The sequence below is a fragment of the Gigantopelta aegis genome, unplaced genomic scaffold, assembly GCF_016097555.1.
Source record: "Gigantopelta aegis isolate Gae_Host unplaced genomic scaffold, Gae_host_genome ctg10177_pilon_pilon, whole genome shotgun sequence".
Taxonomy (NCBI): domain Eukaryota; kingdom Metazoa; phylum Mollusca; class Gastropoda; order Neomphalida; family Peltospiridae; genus Gigantopelta; species Gigantopelta aegis.
In genome coordinates, this window is record NW_024532246.1 from 1 (window position 1) to 6,362 (window position 6,362).

Below are 6,362 nucleotides of genomic sequence, written 5' to 3' on the forward strand. Positions count from 1 at the left end.
CCTCCGTTTTACAAGTGGTACATTTTGATTCCAAATGAGAGGATTTTCGCGGTACTTCTTCAGTTTACAAGCAAGTCGCAATACACATCCATGACGAATTGTCACATTTAAGCGTAGCGATGACACTAAATTATATTGAATGCTAAGTTTTAAAACAGTAAAGAGGAACTAGGAAACAAAACGCCACACAATAATATATGTAAAAGCACCGTATAGCATGTCTTGACCAGGTGTTTAAATATTCACAGTCAACACAACGGTCACTCTATACACAACTCAATCTACGTAATACAAAACATAATTGTGATTACAACAAACACAACACATGAACAACGGTAGCACAGTAAAAGAAAAATACGCACTGTTTAATTTAGTCTGACGGGCGAATCACCAACACGATGACACTAACAAAACAAAACACAAGCGCAATATGTTTATTATAAACAGTTTTACACGTTTCCTTTTCGGAGGGGGGGTGTGGTGGGTGCGGTGTGGATTGGGGGTGGGACGCGGGGGTTGGGGCGGGCAGGGTGTCGAAGTCGCAGACTGACAGAAGAACATGAATCAACAACAAAGACATACACAAGTGATATATGTTTATTGGAACTATTTTAACCTTTGAGCTTCTGGGGGTTGGGGAGTAGTGCTAGGGCAGGCGCAAACTGACAGAGAATAGATTACTAAAAACACACACAATTGCAAGTGAAATATGTTTATTGGAACTATTTCAAACCATTTGATTTTCGGGTAGGCGGTACCGCGAGGATCCCCATACTGGACGATGAAACAAGACTAAAACAAAACATCTATAAACCAACAATTCAATTCTTGTTTATGAAACACTATTTTTACTTTGGATGTCGGGGGTTAGCGCGAACGCAAGAACCCCAAACTAAAAAATTTCGTTACGCGAGTCGCCCACATTTGGGGGCGATCGCAGGGGCCGCCCCATCCGAGCGTCGCAATGGTGGAGGCACTCGCCCTGGAGGTAGACCACCTAGCGGATCAGGGTGCCTCCCGTACCAGGTAAGTATGCTTGGTCTTGGCAGAAGGCTCATTTGAGTGGTCGCTTGAGCCACCAAGAGACGTGTGTCTCTTTCTTCGCACTAGTTGGTGCCGTAAATACGCCCGTCTAGACAGACGGGTGGCAATCATCCAAAGCACCGACACTCATTACCTCCAGTTTACAAGTGGTACATTTTGATTCCAAACTGAGATGATTTTCGCTTTACTTATTCAGTTTACAAGCAAGTCGCAATACACATCCATTACGAATTGTCACATTTAAGCGTAGCGCTGACACTAAATGTATATTGAATGCTAATGTTAAAACAGTAAAGAGGAACTAGAAAACAAACACGCCACACGAATAATATATGTAAAAGCACCGTATAGCAATGTCTATGACCATGTGGTTTAAATATTCACCGTCAACACACGGTCACTCTATACACAACTCAATCTACGTAATTACAAAACAATAAATTGTGATTACAACAAACAACACATGACAACGGTAGCACCGTAAAAGAAAATACGCAAGTTTAATTTAGTCTGACGGCGACCAAACGAATACAACAAAAACACACACAAGCGAAATATGTTTATTAGAACAGTTTTAACGTTTCATTTTCGGGGGTGGGGGGGGGGGGGGGGGGGGGGGGGGGGGGGGCGGGGCAGGGTAGTGCAGTCGCAGACTGACAGAATAAATGAATAAAACAAAACATACACAAGTGATATATGTTTATTGGAACTATTTTAACCTTTGATCTTCGGGGGGTGGGAGGGTAGTGCAGTCGCAAACTGACAGAGAATAGATTAATAAAACACACACAATTGCAAGTGAAATATGTTTATTTGAACTATTTCAACCTTTGATTTTCGGGGAGGCGGAAGCGCGATCCCAGACTGACGATGAACAAATGACTAAAACAAAACATCTATAAACAACAATTAAATATGTTTATGAAAAAACTATTTTACTTTTGATTTCGGGGGTTAGCGCGAACGCAGACCCCCACACTAAAAAATTTCGTACTCGAGTCGCCCACATTTGGGGCGATCGCAGGGGTCAGCCCATCCGAGGTGCAATGGTTAGGCCTCGCCCTGGGAGGACCACCTAGCGGATCAGGGTGCCTCCCGTACCAGGTAAGTATGCTTGGTCTTGGCAGAAGGCTCATTTGAGTGGTCGCTTTGGAGCCACCAAGAGACGGTGTCTCTTTCTTCGCACTAGTTTGGTGCCGTAAATACGCCCGTCTAGACAGACGGGTTGCAATCATCCAAAGCACCGACACTCATTACCTCCAGTTTACAAGTGGTACATTTTGATTCCAAACTGAGATGATTTTCGCTTTACTTATTCAGTTTACAAGCAAGTCGCAATACACATCCATTACGAATTGTCACATTTAAGCGTAGCGCTGACACTAAATGTATATTGAATGCTAATGTTAAAACAGTAAAGAGGAACTAGAAAACAAACACGCCACACGAATAATATATGTAAAAGCACCGTATAGCAATGTCTATGACCATGTGGTTTAAATATTCACCGTCAACACACGGTCACTCTATACACAACTCAATCTACGTAATTACAAAACAATAAATTGTGATTACAACAAACAACACATGACAACGGTAGCACCGTAAAAGAAAATACGCAAGTTTAATTTAGTCTGACGGCGACCAAACGAATACAACAAAAAAACACACAAGCGAAATATGTCTTATTAGAACAGTTTTAACGTTTCATTTTCGGGGGTGGGGGTGGGGGTGGGAGTGGGGGTGGGGCGGGGCAGGGTAGTGCAGTCGCAGACTGACAGAATAAATGAATAAAACAAAACATACACAAGTGATATATGTTTATTGGAACTATTTTAACCTTTGATCTTCGGGGGTTGGGAGGGTAGTGCAGTCGCAAACTGACAGAGAATAGATTAATAAAACACACACAATTGCAAGTGAAATATGTTTATTTGAACTATTTCAACCTTTGATTTTCGGGGAGGCGGAAGCGCGATCCCAGACTGACGATGAACAAATGACTAAAACAAACATCTATAAACAACAATTAAATATGTTTATGAAAACTATTTTTACTTTTGATTTCGGGGGTTAGCGCGAACGCAGGACCCCCACACTAAAAAATTTCGTACTCGAGTCGCCCACATTTGGGGCGATCGCAGGGGTCAGCCCATCCGAGGTGCAATGGTTAGGCCTCGCCCTGGGAGGACCACCTAGCGGATCAGGGTGCCTCCCGTACCAGGTAAGTATGCTTGGTCTTGGCAGAAGGCTCATTTGAGTGGTCGCTTTGAGCCACCAAGAGACGGTGTCTCTTTCTTCGCACTAGTTGGTGCCGTAAATACGCCCGTCTAGACAGACGGGTGGCAATCATCCAAAGCACCGACACTCATTACCTCCAGTTTACAAGTGGTACATTTTGATTCCAAACTGAGATGATTTTCGCTTTACTTATTCAGTTTACAAGCAAGTCGCAATACACATCCATTACGAATTGTCACATTTAAGCGTAGCGCTGACACTAAATGTATATTGAATGCTAATGTTAAAACAGTAAAGAGGAACTAGAAAACAAACACGCCACACGAATAATATATGTAAAAGCACCGTATAGCAATGTCTATGACCATGTGGTTCAAAATATTCACCGTCAAACACACGGTCACTCTATACACAACTCAATCTACGTAATTACAAAACAATAAATTGTGATTACAACAAACAACACATGACAACGGTAGCACCGTAAAAGAAAATACGCAAGTTTAATTTAGTCTGACGGCGACCAAACGAATACAACAAAAACACACACAAGCGAAATATGTTTATTAGAACAGTTTTAACGTTTCATTTTCGGGGGTGGGGGTGGGGGTGGGAGTGGGGGTGGGGCGGGGCAGGGTAGTGCAGTCGCAGACTGACAGAATAAATGAAGAAAAACAAAACATACACAAGTGATATATGTTTATTGGAACTATTTTAACCTTTGATCTTCGGGGGTTGGGAGGGTAGTGCAGTCGCAAACTGACAGAGAATAGATTAATAAAACACACACAATTGCAAGTGAAATATGTTTATTTGAACTATTTCAACCTTTGATTTTCGGGGAGGCGGAAGCGCGATCCCAGACTGACGATGAACAAATGACTAAAACAAAACATCTATAAACAACAATTAAATATGTTTATGAAAACTATTTTACTTTTGATTTCGGGGGTTAGCGCGAACGCAGACCCCCACACTAAAAAATTTCGTACTCGAGTCGCCCACATTTGGGGCGATCGCAGGGGTCAGCCCATCCGAGGTGCAATGGTTAGGCCTCGCCCTGGGAGGACCACCTAGCGGATCAGGGTGCCTCCCGTACCAGGTAAGTATGCTTGGTCTTGGCAGAAGGCTCATTTGAGTGGTCGCTTTGAGCCACCAAGAGACGGTGTCTCTTTCTTCGCACTAGTTGGTGCCGTAAATACGCCCGTCTAGACAGACGGGTGGCAATCATCCAAAGCACCGACACTCATTACCTCCAGTTTACAAGTGGTACATTTTGATTCCAAACTGAGATGATTTTCGCTTTACTTATTCAGTTTACAAGCAAGTCGCAATACACATCCATTACGAATTGTCACATTTAAGCGTAGCGCTGACACTAAATGTATATTGAATGCTAATGTTAAAACAGTAAAGAGGAACTAGAAAACAAACACGCACACGAATAATATATGTAAAAGCACCGTATAGCAATGTCTATGACCATGTGGTTTAAATATTCACCGTCAACACACGGTCACTCTATACACAACTCAATCTACGTAATTACAAAACAATAAATTGTGATTACAACAAACAACACATGACAACGGTAGCACCGTAAAAGAAAATACGCAAGTTTAATTTAGTCTGACGGCGACCAAACGAATACAACAAAAACACACACAAGCGAAATATGTTTATTAGAACAGTTTTAACGTTTCATTTTCGGGGGTGGGGGTGGGGTGGGAGTGGGGGTGGGGGGGGGGGCGGGGCAGGGTAGTGCAGTCGCAGACTGACAGAATAAATGAATAAAACAAAACATACACAAGTGATATATGTTTATTGGAAACTATTTTAACCTTTGATCTTCGGGGGGTTGGGAGGGTAGTGCAGTCGCAAACTGACAGAGAATAGATTATATAAAACACACACAATTGCAAGTGAAATATGTTTATTTGAACTATTTCAACCTTTGATTTTCGGGGAGGCGGAAGCGCGATCCCAGACTGACGATGAACAAATGACTAAAACAAAACATCTATAAACAACAATTAAATATGTTTATGAAAACTATTTTTACTTTTGAGTTTCGGGGGTTAGCGCGAACGCAGACCCCCACACTAAAAAATTTCGTACTCGAGTCGCCACATTTGGGGCGATCGCAGGGGTCAGCCCATCCGAGGTGCAATGGTTAGGCCTCGCCCTGGGAGGACCACCTAGCGGCTCAGGGTGCCTCCCGTACCAGGTAAGTATGCCTTGGTCTTGGCAGAAGGCTCATTTGAGTGGTCGCTTTGAGCCACCAAGAGGAGGTGTCTCTTCTTCGCGCACTAGTTTGGTGCCGTAAATACGCCGTCTAGACAGACGGTGGCAATCATCCAAAGCACCGACACTCATTACCTCCAGTTTACAAGTGGTACATTTTGGTTCCAAACTGAGATTGATTTTCGCTTTACTTATTCAGTTTACAAGCAAGTTCGCAATACACATCCATTCGAATTGTCACATTTAAGCGTAGCGCTGACACTAATGTATATTGAATGCTAATGTTAAAACAGTAAAGAGGAACTAGAAAACAAACACGCCACACGAATAATATATGTAAAAGCACCGTATAGCAATGTCTATGACCATGTGGTTGAAAATTTCACCGTCAACACACGGTCACTCTATACACAACTCAATCTACGTAATTACAAAACAATAAATTGTGATTACAACAAACAACACATGACAACGGTAGCACCGTAAAAGAAAATACGCAAGTTTAATTTAGTCTGACGGCGACCAAACGAATACAACAAAAACACACACAAGCGAAATAATGTTTATTGGAACAGTTTTAACGTTTCCTTTTCGGGGGTGGGGGTGGGGGTGGGAGTGAGGGGTGGTAGTGGGGGTGTGGCGGGGCTTTAGGTAGTGGGCAGTCGCTAGACTGACATAAAAAAGAATGCTAAATGATAGAAACAAAACATACCCAAGTGATATATCGTTTATTGGAACTATTTTAACGCTTTGATCTTCGGGGGGTGGGATGGTAATTGGGCAGTCGCAAACTGACAGAGAATAGATTAATAAAACACACAAATTGCAAGTTG

General features: G+C 42.5%; 5 non-coding genes across 5 annotated transcripts; all 5 read right to left on the bottom strand.

Moving 5' to 3' along the window:
* Window positions 1-861: 861 nt before the first annotated feature.
* On the bottom strand, window positions 862-1,034 carry LOC121390861. Its single transcript, XR_005960272.1, has one exon. It is a non-coding gene; the product is annotated as a U1 spliceosomal RNA (small nuclear RNA).
* Window positions 1,035-1,992: 958 nt separating this feature from the next.
* LOC121390858 lies at window positions 1,993-2,156 on the bottom strand. The gene has a single exon (XR_005960269.1). It is a non-coding gene; the product is annotated as a U1 spliceosomal RNA (small nuclear RNA).
* Window positions 2,157-3,111: 955 nt separating this feature from the next.
* Window positions 3,112-3,276, bottom strand: LOC121390857. Its single transcript, XR_005960268.1, has one exon. It is a non-coding gene; the product is annotated as a U1 spliceosomal RNA (small nuclear RNA).
* Window positions 3,277-4,231: 955 nt separating this feature from the next.
* LOC121390859 lies at window positions 4,232-4,395 on the bottom strand. Its single transcript, XR_005960270.1, has one exon. It is a non-coding gene; the product is annotated as a U1 spliceosomal RNA (small nuclear RNA).
* A 962-nt stretch (window positions 4,396-5,357) lies between these two features.
* LOC121390860 lies at window positions 5,358-5,520 on the bottom strand. The gene has a single exon (XR_005960271.1). It is a non-coding gene; the product is annotated as a U1 spliceosomal RNA (small nuclear RNA).
* Between the last annotated feature and the right edge of the window lie 842 nt (window positions 5,521-6,362).